This window comes from Pseudochaenichthys georgianus, chromosome 5, assembly GCF_902827115.2.
Source record: "Pseudochaenichthys georgianus chromosome 5, fPseGeo1.2, whole genome shotgun sequence".
NCBI lineage: Eukaryota > Metazoa > Chordata > Actinopteri > Perciformes > Channichthyidae > Pseudochaenichthys > Pseudochaenichthys georgianus.
This window is the reverse complement of record NC_047507.1, coordinates 3,834,852-3,855,456: the sequence shown is the minus strand read 5'-3', so window position 1 is coordinate 3,855,456 and position 20,605 is coordinate 3,834,852. Positions and strand designations below refer to the sequence as shown.

Below are 20,605 nucleotides of genomic sequence, written 5' to 3'. Positions count from 1 at the left end.
AGACAATACATTTGTTCAAATAGTGTCTCTCAACTGCAGAGCCTCTCTTCAAAATGCCATGTCCAAATCTTTAATGCATGCTTTCTTCCCGCCTCAAATGAGCTGCGATGACAGCGGGAGCTCTTGAGACCGTGAAAATGCAATACCCAAATTGCATTCGCCCTTAAATAATGGCAGTGCTGGCACCAGACAGACACCCACATTCATTACAAATTCTGAAGAGCTGTAGCTTCTTGATACAATACTATTTCCACAGACTTAGTTCACCTTGCCTTCAAGGACATTTACTTTAATTATAGAATCCCTCACTGAGCCAGATAATCATCATCTATTTAAGCAAGACAAACTCCAGCACTAAGGCGGCGATAACCAAAAAAATGAATTAGCGAATAAGACCGTGAGCACTAATCATGATGGCCATGGCTTCAACTGTTCCTTTAGTCGCAACCTTAAAATGAGATAAGGGTATTATCATCGCTGAGTGGGTATGAATGCTTGTAATTCTGCAGTCTGTATTGCTTCATGGAGCATGTAACTAAATTGAAGATAAGTTAAAGTAATATGCAGGGTCACGTCAAAGTGTTGCATTTGATTTGTCGAATAAAAACATATACAAGCATGCGTACTAATCAGCTTCGCACAGTAACATTTTGTATCGTACAACAGGCACTTTGTTTGAGTTATGTAGATTTGTGATGCATCAACGTTACTCAGGTGCTTTATTTTCTTAATGGTAATCCAGTTTCCTACAGCTTCACCTCCTCAACTTCTACATCACTTTGTCAATGTCTTTATTACCCTGGAAATCAGTTGGAATGCATTGCCTTTAGTTGCATGGTGTGGGTGGACTGCATAATAACAACTGCTAAAGTAGTGGGCAGCCAGTTGTCTTGGTTTAGAGAGGTGTGCACTGTGAGCACGTCTCATAGAGGCTCACCGGAATGATATTAAGGATGTGTTCACATTGACACCACTGGAATAGTGAGGAGAAATCTTCATTCTTTGTTCCCGACAAATACTCCATAGGCCTGCACACCTGGTCATACTTTTAATATTCCCATCACATCCATTTAAAGGTCACATGTCATGGCCATTTCCACCGATCATAATTCCATTGTTGAGGTCTACTAGAATATATTTATACTGTGCAATTTTCCAAACTCACATTGGTTTCGCATACAGCATCTCTGTAAAGTATGTGTATTCACTCTCTCCACTAAACGGCTCGTTGCAGCTCTTGCCCCCCCCCTCCCTGTGAGCCCAGTGTGCTCTGATTGGTCGGGACCAGTCGGGACGTTGTGAATCGCGCTGAGCTCCGTGGAGGTGTGATTTCCTTGTTTAGCGATACACAGCCAAACTCACCCTGAGCACACAAAAAGTCACAGCCGAAGTCACAACAATAAGTGTGGCTTGATATTGAGAAAGAGAAAGGTTGATAAACGCTGTGAGAATGGGTCTGCGGAGAGAATTTCGCCGCGATCCCAACTGTCTGTTATCAGCCTGCAGCCAGGGAGGAGAGATCAGCTGAGCTGCCTGCACAGAGTGTGTGAGGAAGTCCGTGGATTGGTCAATTTGGACCAATCAGCAGGGGCTTAACATAACGGCTCCGCGGATTGGTCCATTTGGTTCCGGGGACGACATGACATCATGATGTCCCCGGAAGAATCAAATGGACAGTGACGTATCTCCAACGAGGTGTTTTGGGGAGGTATTTTCTGTTTTAGAGTTTTACTCGCTACATGGTGTACTTTGAGGGTTTTGACTCAAACCTTCATAACACACAAGGGGACGGGTGATAACCGGAAAAGCATGACATGTCACCTTTAAAGGGCCCTATTATGCTACCTTTCATGTAGTGTTATAAGCGCTCCAACATATTGTACCTCATATGCTAAGGGGCGGGACATCTCAAAGCGGTTGATCAATCACAACAGAGCCGGCCAGCTAACCAATCAGAGCAGACTGGGCTCTGGTTTCAGACAGAGGGTGAAAAGAGGTGCTGCAGCACAGGCAGTATTAGAAAGAGCTTTTTGAACATTAAAGCATGGAGACATGTCAGTAGAGACACTACATACAAATATGAACCTGAACATTTGCATAATATGTCTTCTTTAATCAACACACCATAGTGGACAATTGATTGAAGGGCAAGTGAAAAGCTAAAGTGCAGATTTGGTAATAAATGGAATAAAAGAATGTAAGTGTGTGCTCTATAAGACATCGAGCATGATTGACACATATATTTTCTTTTACAATGTTCAGTGTTATCGGTCAGGACTCCCTGGAAGAAGAGATCTTGTATCTCAATGGGACATTCCTGGATAAATAAAGGATAAATAAAAAAAAAAAATCGGTAAGACCAGTGTTTCATTAACCATCTGCGTTCCTATTCCCCAGCAGATGTAAAAGAAAGCTTATGACCCTGGAACATGTTCTGTGTGACCTTTTATTAAACGAAGACGAGGCCCATTATATGAGAACATGTCCTCAGTGGTATCCTCTCAACACAGCAGAAAGAAACAATGCCTGTGTACAATAGAATTCCCCGGACATTACTCCAGGACTTTGTATTTAATCCAGTCTCGGTTTGACCCGAGAGGTCTCTCTGCCCCGCGAGCAGCAAATCACATCAACATTATGCTTAGGGGGGTTATAGGGGCTAGTGGCTGGCGATTGATGTGGGAACTTATCCGGTTCACACTGGTTCAGAGGAGAGACAAACCCCCTCTGGCAACCAATCAGGGGAGGTCTTGACATTTTGCACATGGTTAAAGGAGTGTGAAACCCTCCTCCGCCTCCTGTTCTAATCTATCACAACCTTGCCATCACTTACAATCACAGAGATTTGACAGAAATTAATTCCCCTCCTTGGGGAGAACAGTGAGGCGTGGAGTGGTACGTCTACTCATCTTCTCTCTCAGGCACTGGACTAGAAGTTGCTGAATCAATGTTATTCCACTGGCTGAATCATGGATGTGTAAGGAATAAAACAATATTTTTTACTGGAACTTTAAATAATATTATATACTGTCGTAGTGTTTTCCCACGGACTGAATATGGGGGACACCATGGACCTCCGGAACCGGATGTTGTTGTTAGCCATTAGCATGTAGCTAATAGTATATCGTGAATGTGAATATAAGGAGAATGACCCGTGGAGTTACATACTAAACGCACGGTCTTCAACTCTCACTCATCGACGCTGCAATACTATTATTATGGAAAGTTTAAATGACGAACAGATATTTGAAGAATTGTAAAATTAGATAGCAGAAGACGACAGGAAATGACAATAAGGCAGGACGTGTCGTGGACCCGCCCCTGTCGACTTCAGTCGATGGGAGAAGACTTTAGATGATAATATGTGATGTAAACAGGATATCCGCACTCTTTCTCATCCTTGCAATTGGAAGGAAGACTTCGGCCGAGTACTTTTGCAAACTTATTGTATCATTGTATTAAAAAAGCTGTTAACTTGAAGAGAAGTGGCTTCTCGCCATCTGAACACCACACATGATGGAGTTTTTCCCTTCCAATCAGGAAGTGCATTTGGCATTCGTCTCACTGTTATCGCATTCAACTCCTAGTCAGATCTATTCAAGCTGAAAATAACAAGCGTCTTCTCAGTACAGGTGCGCACTTTCTCATCCGGACCAAGTGGACGAGGCGCTGATGTCCTCCTTCACTTAACATCCATCTGGGCTTCATGACACAATGCATCCGTCTACAGCTGTCAGTGAGAATACTCCCGTCTCCTGTGCTATGTTCACAGTAACAAATCATCTGAAAACAGCCCATCTCGCCATCTATGCTCCCCACTGTGGACATCTTTCACTTCTGTTCTCCACACATTAACGAGCACACAGCCAAACATGACCAGCTCGCTGACCAGCCAAATCAATAGTTGCTGATGTGTTGAAGTGATCACGAATGTTGTGAACGATATGTCTTTTACAAAATTGTAAAAGCCCGATGAGGACACAAAATTAAAGGGGACCTATTCTGCTCATTTTCAGGTTCATATTTGTTGTATGTTCCTCTACTGACATGTCTCCATGCTGTAATGTTCAAAAAGCTCTTTACTTTTCTCATACTGCCTGTGCTGCAGCACCTCTTTTCACCCTCTGTCTGAAACCAGAGCCCAGTCTGCTACGAATGGTTAGCTGGCCGGCTCTGTTGTGATTGGTTAACCGCTTAGAGATGTCCCGCCCCTTCATCACATCACATCCAATGTGTTTGAGCGATAACCAAAAGAAGCGCGAGTGTTACAAAGTGATGTCACTACGTTACAGAAGAAATCAAAGGAATCTAATGGAGGAGTTTCAGGCAGGGGGGAAGTGTGTTGGAGGGAACACAGGGATGTTAGCCCTTGCAGACCATTTACATGCACCAACATCTATAACACATTACAGGAAAGGGACAACCCCACAAACGCATACTTGGACCCCTTTAAAAATGCAAATCACGTAATCCTAATTTAGTTTGTGGAAAATGGCGACCCTTAATTTAGACATCGCCTCATGACATCAGATTAGTTGCCAAATGAATATAGATTGATTTCAGTGGAGCCCTTTAAATGCATTAATTTCCTGTATCACACCATTACCCACAATTACCTCTGTAACACTAGCGAGCGAGACCTCTGCAGAGGAGAAGAAAGCACCGTACAGTGCAGCGTGTTTCCTTTGTTGTACACTGTGTGCAGTTCACTGATAATGTGTGTCTTTGATATCTGCCATCGGTAACAATGGTTCATCACAGAGAAAAGCACAATGTCTCCCTCGGAGGGAAACGCTAACAAGCGCAGCCTCTTCTCTTCATTCCTCCTGCATCTTTCCCATCAGAGGTAAGCTTACATCTTAGTATGGGGGCAGAGCGCATGTCTATGGAAGAGTACTGGCTCAGCTCACAGATGCAGTTGCCATGGTAACAGCATAGAGTATTTTGTTCTCGTGGAGTGACAGAGAAAAACAGAAAGCCGAAAACTGAACAAGGAGAAGAAGATGTGAGAGGACCAAAAGATGAGGCGGCTAGAAAGACAGAGGGATCAAGGGAGAAACGAGAGCGCTAGGAATTGACAAGAAAGAGGGAGGAAATGAGATGGAAATGTCCCACAGACTTCCCTGGTTAGCGGTAGCGATGCTAACCCCCCCCCCCCCCCCCCCGCTCAAACATCTACTGCCATGCTTCTGTCTCTAACAGTCGCAGTCAGCACTATTTGGCCGATACACAACTCTAATTCCATTGAACAAGCCATGGTCTTAATCACATGTATCCATTGGCATGCACTGTATGCACAATGCTGCTGAGTCATCACAAAGAGAAGTGCACTGGCATCAGAGCAAGCCAGACAAGAACACAATAGTTAAGTGGATCACCTCACTAGCTTGTGAGTTATTTGCATATGTGTTTGTCTTCAGGTCTGCAGCTACAGCTATCAAACCTACGCCATGAGCTTTTTGGTTTATTTTCCAGCAGGGTGATCGAAAAACAGCCCGAATGCCATTAGAAGTGGTAAAAGGCTGAAGCATGGACCACAGAAAACCCATTATTTTGGAGTGGATCTGACAAAGGAAGTTGATATGCACATTCTTTTTCATTTATGGAAACATGTTTCGGTTGAGGTCTGTGCTCACGGAGGTCCCTTCTTGTTCATGCCTGAATTAAATGAGTGCACATATTTCACTGTTCAATTCCACTTCATGAGTGCTTTTAATACACGGAGAATTCAATTGTCGACCTTCTAGTTTAAGGTCAAATGTATTTAAGCAGAATGAGTTAGACTCTCGATACACCTGGACCACTGGTTGTAAATCATTCCAGGCGAAAGAGACAACATTATTTACGGCTAAAAGTAAACACATTTTACAAGATTACTGTTCAACGGTGTCGTGACAGTGATATACAGAAGTATACATCTTGGACTACAGGCAGGCACAGTTCAAGTCGGACATACAATTACCTTTGCCATTTTACCTTTACCTTTCCCGTTTGTTGGTTAGTTGTTCAGCAGTCTTACTAAAAAGATACCGGCCCAATGTTCATTTAACTCGGTGGAAGGGTGTTGCAATGGCCCAGGAGGAACCCATTAGATTGGGGCTGATCCAAGTCACGTATGTATTACTTCCATGAAAAAAGTATTGGTAGAGGTTTGCACTTTACAAAACCCCTCGTCGTTATCTAAGTATTAAGAGGTGTATAGCAATGTTTACCTACTTGTTTAGCTTGCTAGCTAATAAGCAGTTATCCCAAAGTACAATTGAGGCAGATTAAACCACCATTAGCTCGATAGGTGTTCAACTTTGACCTGATAATGGAATTAGACTGAATGCCAGAGGGATCTCCAGTCATTACGGTTCACTCTGAGGATGATGTGAATATGTAGGCTACCACATTTCATGAAAACCCATCCAATATTACACATGCGCTGGTGAAAATGCAATGGATTACAAATGGACATTACGGTTTAGAATGTTAAAGATTAAGATAGCACCAACAGACTTCGTTGAACACGTACATAAACAAAAGTATTTATTATATTGGTTCTCTTAATTGTTATGTTCAAGTATGTAAGTGAGGCATTTTAAAAAGCGTAATCTTAATATATTTCCAGAACATAAAGCTAACTTGGAGAAACCAATTTCAACGAGTCAAAAATCGCAATTTTGGAAATCTCTCCATAAATAAGAAATCATGGTCAGCAGCCTGGAAAAATCTATTTCCACCATTTTCTAGGAATAAAATGTTATATAAATTCGATCATAAATTGTAAATGAACAAACCCCTCTCCAAAAGACTCTTCAACTGGAACGTTTTTAAAGTGCTACTGAAGTTACTGGAGATTTTGGGCTCAGAGTATGAGAAAAAACACATTTAGAGAAAACTACAGTATATTGTAAGAGTCCATACATTTTGAAAGGCAATATAGGAAAATAGGGTAGACAACTAATACTAATTAGTACTAATACTGTAAAACTCCCCTTCCCCCATTGTTTAGATTACAAATTGATTTACATTTTAATATTTTTGGTGTCTTTAGGAGAAATCTACAGACAGAAAAAGACAAAGTAAAATATGAACCTATTGGATTTTATTTATGTTTTCTTCCCACGAGTAAAAAAAAAGAAATTACCATGTATGCTAAATAGCTTCAAACCTCAAAATTAACCAGTGAAAAAGCGCTTTCTTCCTCTTCCTGTCTCACTATCGACCCCTCGCCTCACGTGTTTATTCATAAAGCATTCCTTTGTTTATTTCATGTTGTCAACAACTCTGGCTCTTCTTCCTAGAAAGCAGCAGTGCTTCCAAGTGATCCACGGCACACTTCAACGTGTCAGTGACAGTTCATGCAGTCAGGGGATGGGAGGCTGAAGGACACACACTGCTCTCTTTCACCAACATCACACATACGGCCGTCTCACACGCTGACACCTTCAGTGTAACGCTGATTGAAGCCACGCAGGCATCGTGTGTAAAGTGACGCGATTTTTTTCCCCACTCGAGTTGTGGACATTCTCTTCCTGCGATTCAGCCCCGACACCTCTGAAATCTGAAGAGGCCGCTCGGTGCTCGGCTTAGTTTCCGATGAGCCTCGGCCAATGCGTGATGACAGATGAAGCCTGAGAGGAAGGACTGAGGCTGGAGTAAAAGTAGAGCCACAACAAGTTCTGCATGACTCCTCAAGCTCCACATTCCTGCAGCTGACTGGAATCCCCCCCAGAGGGAAAGAGAAAAGCAGCTGTAGTAAAAACATGTGCTCAGTATATCTGAATGCAAAGCGGAGATGCAACAATTATAGATTGTTATGACACAATAAAAAGTCTGAGGAAATATCCTTGTTTTATAATGAGGTGATAATAATTGCACAACCCTACAGATGTATCAAATCACATTTGATTAATTACTATTAACTATTATGAATGATCCACTTGTACATGTGGCATGTGAAGAAGCTCTCAAAAAACCTGATAAGCAGTTATGCACTTAATTTATAAATTGTGCATTGTTCTTTTTCCTGTTGTCAATTGTCTATATTAGATTGAGTTTTTAGTAAAAAATGAAAATTGAAAACATCTCCAATGCAGGTCTTACTCTTTTTCAAATGCTGTTGTGGCTATTTTATGAACGGTGCAAAGTCAACTTTATTGTCAATCTTTCAGTTTGTGTGAGATCAAAATATCGTTTCCCACAATGTTTCCCAACCATGTCCCATAATGTCCCTTTTTTCTGACAGAAACCCAGCAGCCCACAGTAAGAACTTGGCTGAACTAAAGGTGCCTGCTCTCAGAGGAGCAGTCACAGAAACACCGGCAGCTAGTGCCAGACTTGGTTTAATAAATTGCTGCGGACACATCATTCTGTCACAGTGCATCTAATGGAAGCTGACCTTTCTCCAGTGGTGCATGCTGGAGGAGGGACGTCTCTGACAGATCTGTCCCTGAAGCTGCCAGACACCACACACCGCAGGGACTAGTTTGTTTCCGTATCGCCCTTCTCACAGCTGATACTGAGATAAAGGAGAAAATGTAACGTAGCTAAAGGGAAACATGGCACTTAGAGAGCATGGAAATGAGGACATGGGCGTGGGAGCTCATTGGGCGGCTGTACATCATGAGCCTCGAGGGCAAGGCGACACATGGTGGCAAGACAAAGCTTGTTGGCTTGTAAGCACAATGTGCTAAATTCTTCATAGAGGCTGATAGCTTTGTTCGTTATTCTCGCGTCCAGGAGAGACGCTTTAAAAGTAAGGAGACCAATGGAGTCTCTGAGGAGGTTCAAATGGGTACTTTAATTAAAATGGCGCAGTAATGTTACAAGCAGAAGATGGTTCAGAGAGAAAAACAGCTGTGTTCTCGGGCTCCCGACAGCGAAGGAAAGAGAGCGAGAAACACACTTTCAGCTGTTAAATATCCTCTTCTGGCTCTTCCCCGTGGGCCGGTTGGCGCTGCTGGGGGCCGGCCCTCCACGCCTTTAATGTCCGTTGTTGCGCATAACAGGATTGAGACATTGTACATTCAATATATAACTAAACACGCCTTTCCTCCTCATATTGCCTTTCATGACTTTTCATTTATTGCATTTTAAACGTTCTAATCAATACTTTAAAAATACTTCACGGCAGTTATCATTTCCGGTAGTTCCGGATGTTGTCATATGCTACCCACGTCTGTAAACAAAACGTATTCAAATAAACTGTACCTTCATTTAATATTCAGCAATAATAATATCTCGACGTCTATAGTTGTAGTGTTGAAATCAGTAGGTTTCGGTGTGCAACATTCCGTGTCATATCGCTACTAAATTCACCTCTATAGGAAATGGAATATTAGCCACATGCTAAATGCTAACCGGAGATGAAGGATTTTCAGAATAAAAGCTTGACAACTGGTTGTGCCCGAGAACTTCTGGTTTTCAGTATAAAACGGCATTTAAACTGACGGTATGTTTAAACCTTTATATATACAGTCTATGGTTTAAACTAAATTATGCCGTCAAAACATTGATTTTAATTGCCAACAAGGCCTAATGCCTTTCGAACGCTTCACATCAACTGCTGTCTCCTGTGAGGCTGTTGAAGTGACTGTTATTTTGTATTTATTGATTGTTGTGTTTTTATTTAGGTCTTAATGTGCGCACATGTAAAAATGTGTCTTTACAGCCTTCTGTGTATACATATTTGCAGTGCACATATATTTGTATATACATTTGTTTTTATAATTGGGATTGTGGGAAACAGTATTTTCGATCTCTCTGTCTGTACACACAAACTGGAAGATTGACAATAAAGTTGACTTGACTACACTACAAAAACTTGAAATCTTGCCAAGTATATTTGTCTAATATCTAGTCAGAATATATATGTACGCTTGCTATAAGACACAATAACTTCAGAAGTAACAATGCAGTGAGATATAGGCTCTTGCTTTTAGACAATGCATCATCTTGTTAAGTCAAAGAATCTTATTTGGAGTTGTATCTCAGATTTGTTTCGGTTGTGATGGAAAATCACCAGCTAACAAAACAGAACACTTCAGAGCATATGCGGCTTATATTGTAACACAGCATTCCTGATTCTGGTCAAATATAGTTCAAAATGAGTTCTCCCGGTTAATTACAACATCTGATTTATCTAAATATATTGTTTCAATAAATCGTACCAAGCTAATTTTCACTTGTTCTATTGGCAGAGTATTGTACTTATTTCAAGTGAAAACACCTTGTTTTCATTTTTTTTTTTTAACTTGTTTTTGGAGCAGCATTTTTCCCAGTGTATCGTTGTTACAGTCTCCTTCTCCAACAAGTCTTCAAACACTTTTTTTTCTTTTTTCTCACCGCCCACTACTGTATATGTCTGATTAATCATTCTTCCAGGCTCTCTTCACCAAAGGGAATGATTTGTCTTTCCACATAATGAAAATACAGTTCGTTCCGCTTTTATCCCATATGCATACAATATGTTGCATCATTTAATCTTGAGTGAGTCTAACACATTCACACGCCACCTCGCATTTTATCAGTTCCTGTCAAAAAGTGCTGTCACATTCTCAAAGGCCAGTGTGTAATTGTCTCGGCGTTAATGAGAGACTGTCACAATGGCTGCTCCCCCCAAACCAGATCCTCTGCCGCTGTAATCCATGCGTGGGGAAATTATTTCCTGCAGCTCAGAAGCATAATTACAGCTGTTTTCTGGGCTTTGTGCCGAAGACAACAAAGGACAAACAGGTCAGAGCGGTCTCAATAACGTTGCACTCAGTCATTTAAGCGACTTCTTAACTGCACTCACAAGTGTTTCGACTGTTTATTAGTCGGGTTGAAGGTCATTTGATTACAAAATAGATACGAATTAAGAAGCTGTTGACAGTTTTTAAAGAGATATATTTTTGTTTAGAGGAGTTGTATGAGGTACTTACAGTATGTACATAGTCAGTGTGTAAATTACAGTTAACCCCAAGTTTGCCAGCTAGCCAGGATAACCGAACGCAAGCAAGGGAGGGGGGCACTAGAAAACAGTATATAAGATGCCTGCTTCAAAAAGTAATGTATATATTTATATACTGTATAATATTTTAACCACAGTACCTGGCTGTCAGACAGCATTCCTGTCAGGGAACTTAAGCTGTTTTATATGCACTAAGAGCCACATGTAAAGTATTTTCTGTGTTTATATCTGGTTGCTTTTAACTCCGCACTTTGTCATATGGAGGGGGAGTGAGCTGGGGAAGGACAGTTTTTGTTGACCGCATACGCAATCACTAGACTGGATATGGACTAGAAATAATTGTATGTTTGCTTGTTTCGTTTGCAAATAAAAGGTCAAACGCATACCAGTGGAAAGACAGTTTTCTTGCGCGTCAGACAAGGTGTTTCCGGCACTTTTATTAGATTACTACAGCCTCAACACACTCTTTAAAGCAAGCACACTCCCATTGACAAAAACAGTAATTGCACCTCGTAAAACACAGGACACGCTTTTAAACTGGTTGTTGTTGTCATTGTGGGACTTTAGTGAAGCCGAACTAAACCTTTTAAAACACTAAGATCACAAAGCAACACAGATAAACCGATTCTACCATCAACCCAAGAATTATGCAAAGACAAAACTACGGTAAATGTTCGGAAAGGGCATTCGAAGTACAATATGAAATATTCAGTCACATTTTTCATGGGCCTAAAAACATAAGAGATTGGTTTCAGATGCAATACATTGTTTAGCTTCAATGTCAGTTATCAAGGCTGTGTCGGCAATTTGAAGACACGCCAACGTCATGTACTACTACTACTACATGTACACCGCGTCATCAAACAATCCCATCGTCAAAAAATCTGAACCGTCCCTTCAATATTATACATATGTATTTGTCTAGTATCTGTCAAGACTCAGTGTTATACATGAATACATCAGTTAAAGTCACTTTCTTTACCACTATAAAAACATACTTTCTATTAAGTTCAAATCTATAATACAAGACACTTCAGAAGCCGACAACTCAACAGATTCCCAGACAAAAAGCAGTTGGTTCCCCATTAGACGAGGAGAACTTCTCTTCGTTCAAGTCACGGCGTCAATAAATCAATAATTTCTAACACGACTCGTCTGAAGACCCAAACTGCTTGAAGTTTGGCACACACACACACACACACACACACACAAACACACACACACACACACACACACACACACACACACACACACACACACACACACACACACACACACACACACACACACACACACACACACACACACACACACACACACACACACACACACACACACACACACACACACACACACACACACACACACACACACACACACACACACACACACACCCTCATTTTGCTTTCCTTTGAAGAAATACACAAACACAAATTCTCCCACGCCACACTTTCTCTTTCCCTTTGATTTCCCTTCCTGCATTAGGTCTATAATAATTAAATGTTCTTTTTGTTCTCATGTAGACATTTATTTATTTTTTAACTGTGATGCAAGCCTCCAGTGTTCCTCCTTCCTCTGTGTTGCACTGTTTACTGTGTAACTGTCATTATATTTACTTTTATGCACAAACAAATCAATTGCTTTGCAGGGGATCTGAAGGCTGACAATGATTTCAGGCATATGTGTTGACAACATCGCTCCATGCGCCACCACGTGAAGACAATTTGACATGCTGGGCTCATTTCTGAATAAAGTCTGATATTCTTTTATGTGAAAGCCACAAAAACAACCTTGCAAGGACGTAGTAAAATGTCCCAAACACTTCAACGCTGCATAAATAACTCTTACTGATGCAGTGATGATATTGAATAAGCCGAACAGACTTTAGTCTTTAAGGGTGTATTTAACTTTTGACGTTCTACGGAAAAAGCCTTTTGAGGGGAATGCTATAAGCACTGACACCCTATACATGTGTTATTGCCAACAGTTATCTCTGTACACTTCCACCAGACATGTAGAAACATTAGCATTCGTTAAGCGTTGTGTTTCTGGCCACTCAACAAACTTGAGTCCAACATTAAGGATGCAAACTTACATTTCTGGCATCAGGATACAAGGGAAAAACTCGCCTGAGATTTACGAAATCCTACGAAAGTAAATCATAAATAAATAATAATACCCCCACGACCAAACCCTCCCCACGGCAAGTGCCCCGAGGCAGCCGGTGGACAAAACAGAAAGTAACAGGAACATAGCACCGCCTCAACATTTTAAAAACACAGATCACATCATATAAAATGTCTTACTTTGGATTCAAACGGGCGTTATTTGGAGAAAGTTTCCATCTCAATAATCACTCAACTTTTATCTATGATTTGATATCAACAACCACCGGAACGTACAGTGGGTTTCTTAGAGCCTAACATGTGTTAACTGGGAACAGATAGACATTTAAGAGTTAAGCTGCCCGCCTGAAAACCAAAACAACAAGACACTAAAATCCCCGATATCTTGCTCATATACATTGTGATGGGTGCAGCTGCAATATGACAGAAAGCAGATCAATGATCGATCTCCTTTCTTGGAGATCGATGATTGGCTTTTTCCAACACACCTCTGTTTTTCAGCGGTGCTTCCAAACATCGAGTCATGTCTTGTTTGACTAAAGCCTGAACAAACGAAACACAGCTTATACACAACAGTGTATAGTCATTCATTACATTGTTAGGGTTAGCTATCTCTTTGACATTAGACCAGACTAGTGTCGTCACGATACCAACATTTTGGTTTCGATACCGATACCACCGATTATTTTTCGATACTTTTCTTAAAAAAAGGGAAACAGTCTTAAATGTAATTATTGTGCTTTATTTCACACCAGAACCATAACACAAACTTTTAAACAATGAGAACAATAAATTATAAATGACTAGAATTTGTATTAAATTAAGCATCATCTATAAACACATTTTTTGTTTTTCGCTTCTGGCGTCTTTTTTGTCAACAAGCCGAGGCGCAGCGGCAGTTGCACTCCCACTTGCAGCCATGCTTCTCGCTTTCTCACATGCTCTGGCAGCTAGCGCGTGCACGAGAGAGGGGAGGGACTTACAGCGTGCACGAGAGAGGGGAGGGACTTAGAGCGTGCTTGAGAGGGGAGGGACTTAGAGCGTGCTTGAGAGGGGAGGGACTTAGAGCGTGCACGAGAGAGGGGAGGGACTTAGAGCGTGCACGAGAGAGGGGAGGGACTTAGAGCGTGAACGAGAGAGGGGAGGGACTTAGAGCGTGCACGAGAGAGGGGAGGGACTTAGAGCGTGCTTGAGAGAGGGGAGGGACTTAGAGCGTGCTTGAGAGGGGCAGGACTGCAGGCACGGAGCACAGCGCTGAATACACACGGCTCTTATTAAAACGGCGCTTTCTCACCGGAGTACTTTTCCCCCGTCATTCTTAAAGTACCGATACTAATGAAACGGAGGAATCGTAACGTTTTTAACGGCAGGGTATCGCGGTACCTTTCAAGTATCGGTACACCGTGCAACACTAGTATAGACATCCGTTTAGATTCTCTCCAGTCCATAAGTACAGGGTATACTAGATTGGAAAACTGTCTGTTGTGAAATCCATCCTTTCCAATGCGGACGTCTTGCCTCATGACGGTGGTGCAACAATTGATACAATACCTGCTTTGTTTTCCACAGAGTTCTCCTGGCAAAATAATCAGATTACTTTTCCTTTTTAGTGGCGCTGCATTCAGGCTTTCTTAAATATGTGCTCTGCTTCAAATGAGAACCTTTTTCAATCACCCTCCAATGAGATAAGGGGTGTGTGTCAGCACTTGAAGGGAAATATATTCCACTCCTATCTTTCAGGATGTGTTTCTCCGTGCAGTCAATATATGTTCCCACTTCCTTCCTTGCTATTATTTTGAGAAAATCTATTTGCTGTCTGTCCCAACAAAGTCAATCTGCTTATGCACGATATTATGCTAATGGCCACGCTTGACTGCGTTTTGCAAGAGCATGTCCTTGAGTCCATCGGAAGCCACTGTCCTCTGTGGGAATACATCCAGAGAGAACAACACAGCCGCAAGCCTTGGATATCAACCGAAGGAAGGACAAAACTAACTGCCTCATAACACAGAGCCGCCATTTATACACACAGCAGTCACCTCGAAGGTGCTTCCTTCAATTTGCTTTCACCCTGAGAAGGCGTAAATCATAAATCAGCAGGAAAATGGCGGCTGTCAGGAAGACCTCCCAGCAGGAATCCTCACAGGTCGACTTGAGTTGTTGCATCTCTGACTGTATTTATCTCACGGGATGAGAAGAGATCAGCTGGCAATACACAGGACGTATTGTTGGGACTCCCATGAGCAAGCCTGGAGCCCTTCGTTGTTTTGAAAGAAACCTTTGAATTTGGGAACGGTGCAGCATTTCGTGGGATTTGTCAAAACGACACCATACCACACAGAAGGACTCTTCACAGCGAAGATGAATCTCTTTGATGGTATTGGGGGAGAGGTTGCGAAACAGGAAGCGAACGTTTCACCTTCCAGAGAAAAGCAGGAGACTGTCTATGAAAGAGTTTTAAAGAGGTCCTATTGTTGGTTTCCTTTCCTGTAGTGTGTTACAGGTTCCTGTAAACCCCAACAGTACTACTAACTACTAAGTATTATGGGTACTGCAATCACAACCAAATATCAAGTCAACCGAACAATAAACTTATATGTTCTTTTAACGAAAAGTGCCGTTTAATTTAATATGGATCATAGTTTATGCGTGAATATTAAATTTGACTTATAACTTCTGAGTGAACCGTCACGCAGCGTCTGACGTCATGACGATCCATCCAACATGGCGGCTCTTGCAAGCGAAGGGATTCCACACATGGTTTAACTTGTAAGTACCAAAATAAGTCGTTAAAAATGTTTCTTGTTAAGATCATATGTGATCGTTAGACCCCATTGTTACATTCAGAGTTACGTGTGTTACCTGTTACCTGTGTTCCCTCCAGAGGGAGTTCTCATTCATAACACTCCGTTCGATGTCTCACTATGGGATGCGCCTCATCGCGGAGCATCCCATAGTGAGACATCTCACTTCATGTTACTCTGAACACTGGGGTTACGTAAGTAACCTATAGTTTTTCTCCCACACACTCCCCCCCCCCCCCCTGCCTGAAACACCTCCATTGGTCTCCATTGTTTACTTCCGTAACATAGTGACATCACTATGTAACACTCGCGCTTCTATTGGCTCATCTCTAAGCTGCTGACCAATCACAAGAGCCAGCTAACAGTGCGAACAGAAAATGAGCATTATTGGGCCGCTTTAGAAAGGAGTTTTAGTACATTCCCTTGTTTGGGAAGTAATAAGCATACAACTAGAAAGGCGCTATATAAATTGAAGTTATTATTATTATTATCTATTATTATCAGTGACACTCAGATTATACGTGCACTTGTTGTGTGAATATGTTTTGTTGTTTTGGAGTCGTGTATTGCCCCTTTTCCTGCAATTATCAAACCCTGTCTCCGCTTTCTTATTCCTTGTTCACTGTTAAAGCATTTGGGAACGTTTTCTTGACAAATATTAGCCCTCACAGGCTGGTTTTCCTATTCCTTCAAATGGAAATACAAAATATTATTTCAAACAACATTTCTGTACACAGAATGCATAGCATATTTTAATAAACAAGGGGGAGAAGGGGCTCTTTAGAACAACTCTGCAGCGTGTCTCAAAGGAAACAATTCATACAACTTGTGAGGGTTGCTGGGCACAAGCTATTTGTGCACAAATGGCCCTCCTGCGAGCTAACCCAGTGGCATCACTCCCTGCCAGCTGAACACTTCCTGCTGCACTCAGCTAGCTGCCGGCCGATGGACTCCCAACGTGAGAGGAGTGTCCTCAACGTGGCTGGCATGCTGCAGGTGCAGAGCGTCGACCTACGTCACACACACACACACACACACACACACACACACACACACACACACACACACACACACACACACACACACACACACACACACACACACACACACACACACACACACACACACACACACACACACACACAACACACACACACACACACACACACACACACACACACACACACACACACACACACACACACACACACACACACACACACACACACACACACACACACACACACACACACACACACACACACACACAAAGCTTTTCCATCATCCAAGGAGAGCAGCTTACACTCGAAAATATTTTGGCGAAGGGCCGATTCACATTCTCTGTGCCAGGATGCAGGGAAAGAGGCCTTGGTGGGCTAACTAAGGCTCTTCCACATGCATGCAAAATACTGCAGTGCTATGACAGTGTGAGGAGAGGACACACAGGAAGAGGAGAAGGTGTGTGCGGTGACTCCGTAACAAATCACAGCACTGAACCACGACCCAAGAGATGATTTCACACAAAACATTACATGACGCTTTTATCCAAAGCGACTTACATGCTCAATACTGTGGACAATCCCCACAGGAGCAATGTGGGGTGAAGTGTCTCAGGGACACAACGACATGCTGACTGCAGTGGGGTTTGAACCTGTGACCCCCTGATCCGAACACCAACGCACAACCCACTGCGCCACACGCCTTCCTAAACACTACAGAGCCGGCAGCATCGCACACTGTCCCACAGATGGCTCATTTAACGCCCGTTGCATTGTCCCCATGGGAGATGCCATGACTTAACTACAAATGACATGTTCTGTACGTTAAGCACCAGCATCAATTTAAATAAATATAGAAGATATGGAAGAGAAATCAGGAAGCAATGCTTTGATCCCATTATGCTCTGTTCATGTTCATATCAGTATGTAGTGTCTCTACTGGGACACGTCTCCAGGCTTTAATGTTCACAAAGCTCTTTATTTATCTCACATTCTCTGTGCTGCAGCACCTCTTTTCACCCTCCGTCTGAAACCAGAGCCCAGTCTGCTCTGATTGGTTAGCTGGCCGGCTTTGTTGGGATTGGTCCACAGTAGGCGTTTCAGGCTTGTTCAATATAAAAAAGGTGCAATAGATTCATATTAGCTTGTTTTAGGGAAATGTATGATGGATAAAACATAATTTTGTATGTTATTGAGTTTATTTTTAGTGAACTGCTCTGACTGAATATGACAAGCCTCTGTGGAGTCGTCTTATAACCCTGATAAAGCCAAACTAATGTTAGAAATTAAAATCAATGTTGATATGGCGTAATTTGAATTAAATACACTATTTAATTTAAATCAGTTTTATTCTGAAAAACCGGAAGTTCACACTAACTATTAACTTAATACTTTTATTCTGAAAATTCTCCATTCCGGTTATCATTAGCAACAGAACAAGGCAGGAATTGCATTGGACCCGCCCCCCGACGACGCCGGCCAATAGGAGAAGACCTCAGATGACAACAGGAAGAGCAAGCCAAGGATTGACCGCTTCTACCTGCTGACCTGGACTGACCGGTTGGATGAGGAGAGCGCCTCCACTCGCACATTTCATTTTGTACACCACCGCATCTTTTGTGTAATTAAATGCTGTTAACTTTTATAAGCTTCCCTTGACTCTTTTCAGTCTTTCCTGCCTTCAGGGTTCTAGAATACACCAACACTAACTCAGCATTGTTTCAAACACAACATGCCTTATCACTGTAAATATCCTGTTCAGTGCGATAGTATTTGTTACACAGGAGGCGACAAAGTGTGGCGGTGTCTCCAACAAATTTCAGGATTGAACCACAACCCGAGAGATGATTTCACACAAAACGCTATGGCAACCGAGCCTGCAGCGTCGCACTCTGTCCCCGACATGGCCCATTTGAAAAGCTCGCGCCCATGGGAGAAGATGGCACAAGGCCAGGCCATATGGTATTCTATGTGTGGGGGGGGAAGGATTGATAATTAATGTCTCTGTGATCAGGGAAGGTTTCCCTGGTAACCGGGACGCCTAAAAAACACCTTTGCCAGGCCGCTCAAATCAGCAGAAAGGCAGTCAATGTGGAACAGATGGTAGTTTGTGATCTTGCAGATGAAGACACGTGGTTGATGAAAAGGCATGTTTACACCTCTTTCCTTTCTCCCCCCCTCTCTCTCTCCCCCTCTCTCTCTCTCCGTTGCCCTCTGTGATCTAATAGGCCCGGAATAATAAGCAGTTGAGCGTATTATCTGCTAACAGCTCCATTACAGCGGCAGATGAATCTGCACTGATCTCAGCAGGTGCAGCCCAGCAGCAGCGCTCTGTAACAGGAAGTCGTCACAGTGGCATGTAATTATCATGAACTGAGACAAGCTTTTACCAAATGATCTGAATGTCAGGTTCTAAAATTAGCTTCATCGTGCTTGGCATTTATATTAAGGTCGTGTAGATAAGCCGTTCGATAGGTGTTGTCAACTGGTCGTATGGGACGTGGATTCCCGTTTTTCTATGTCTTATAGGGCTGTCCCGAATACCATTTTTCGGGCTCCGGATATTCGGTAGTAATCAGCAGCGAATATTCGAATATTCGGCCCGCGCCACGTGTATTTCGGTGTATTCACGGCATTCATTTTGTTATTCTACAGTATTGTTGTTTTATAGTTATTTGTTAATGTAACCACATTTGTGTTCTTTGAAATTGAAAAGGGTATCGCATTGTGGTTGTTACTTTCGTTGCAGTTGTATATGTCTTACGTGTAATTTGGCTTGGCTTCCTATTTATGGACATGCTTTTATTTTGAAGGAGAGTTAGCGCTGTTGACAGGAAGTTGTTGTTGCTATGGAAACAATGTGACGGAGATTAACGGAGAAAAGTCATATCTACATATAAAGACGGAGAAAGTAAACGATACGTTTATGGTTAAGTGTTAGCACCCCCCGAAGAGGCACAAGCTTTCTACATTGATATTGGAGTTTTAAATTCAAATAAATTCAATTTGAAAAAGAACCGGGAAAAAACGAAAAAACAAACAAAAACGAATATCCGAGTAACGAAATTAAAAACGAATAGTACTCCAACGAACGAATATTCGGACATTCGGGTACAGCCCTAATGTCTTATGTGAGAAAACAAACCTGGAATGGATTTGCTCGACGTTAATGTATTGACCTCGCAATCAGCAAGAGTTTTTTGAGGCTTAACAGTGAAGCACAAGGTTCCTTAAACCCCTTTGTTCTAATTATATCAAGACATGTCCTTGTGATTAAACAGCCATATGTAGTAAGGTTTCAAAGATAATTTTTAGGCACATGTGTGTGACGCATTTGATTCTCCTTGTTGTTTCACCCCCACGCGTATCTAAATGTCAGCAGACAAAGAGTGAGCGCTGCACAGATGTGACCAGGGAGCTGCACTGAATCACTTTACTAAAAATAAATGATTGACACGAAATAGAGGACGACAGAGAAAAGAAGAAGAATGGGGAAAAGCACGATATCTGAATATGACATAAAAAGGAAACGTACAGGGAATAGGAGTTGCATGTTTATTAATTAAAGCGGAACATGACGGAAATATTAAATATCACTATTGATATAGTATATACTATATTAAATGTATTTAAAGTTATCAAAGGCGGCTAATGTTTAGTAGTTTATTTAGTCACTTGTTAGCAGCCGCCTTTTCATGACACATGACACAACAGCTTATTTCTGACCAACCAGGATTC

General features: G+C 42.0%; 1 protein-coding gene across 10 annotated transcripts in view; it reads right to left on the bottom strand.

The window, feature by feature from the left end:
* Nucleotides 1-20,605, bottom strand: part of LOC117446529 (band 4.1-like protein 3) — a 124,786-nt gene that overhangs the window by 63,025 nt on the left and 41,156 nt on the right. The gene's annotated exons all lie outside the window — the stretch shown is intronic.